We start from the raw sequence: 351 nt of genomic DNA, 5'->3' as shown, positions 1-351 counted from the left end.
ACCCCTTGCGCGTGGGCGCACTTGGCGCGTACGCGCCGATCTTCCAGAAAACGCCATCCACGCGTGCGCGTGATGTGCGCGGGCGCGCCGATAGTGCTGCACCCAATGCCCAGCCATTTTCCAGAGAGTTGTGCCAGAACTGTGCCAGCTTTGTGCCTGGGGCACGAGAGTATCCACGCGTACGCGTGGTTGACGCGTGCGCGTCGATTTGGCAAATTTTTAATCCACGCGTTAGCGTGCATGACGCTTGCGCGTCCGATGAGTTTTGTAGCCATCCACGCGTGCGCGTGGAGTACGCGTACGCGTGGCCCTGTTTTCATCCCAAAGTTGATTTTTGAGTATTAAAAGCCA

Source organism: Arachis duranensis, chromosome 5 (genome assembly GCF_000817695.3).
Source record: "Arachis duranensis cultivar V14167 chromosome 5, aradu.V14167.gnm2.J7QH, whole genome shotgun sequence".
Classification (NCBI taxonomy): Eukaryota; Viridiplantae; Streptophyta; class Magnoliopsida; order Fabales; family Fabaceae; genus Arachis; species Arachis duranensis.
This window is presented reverse-complemented; position numbering follows the sequence as displayed.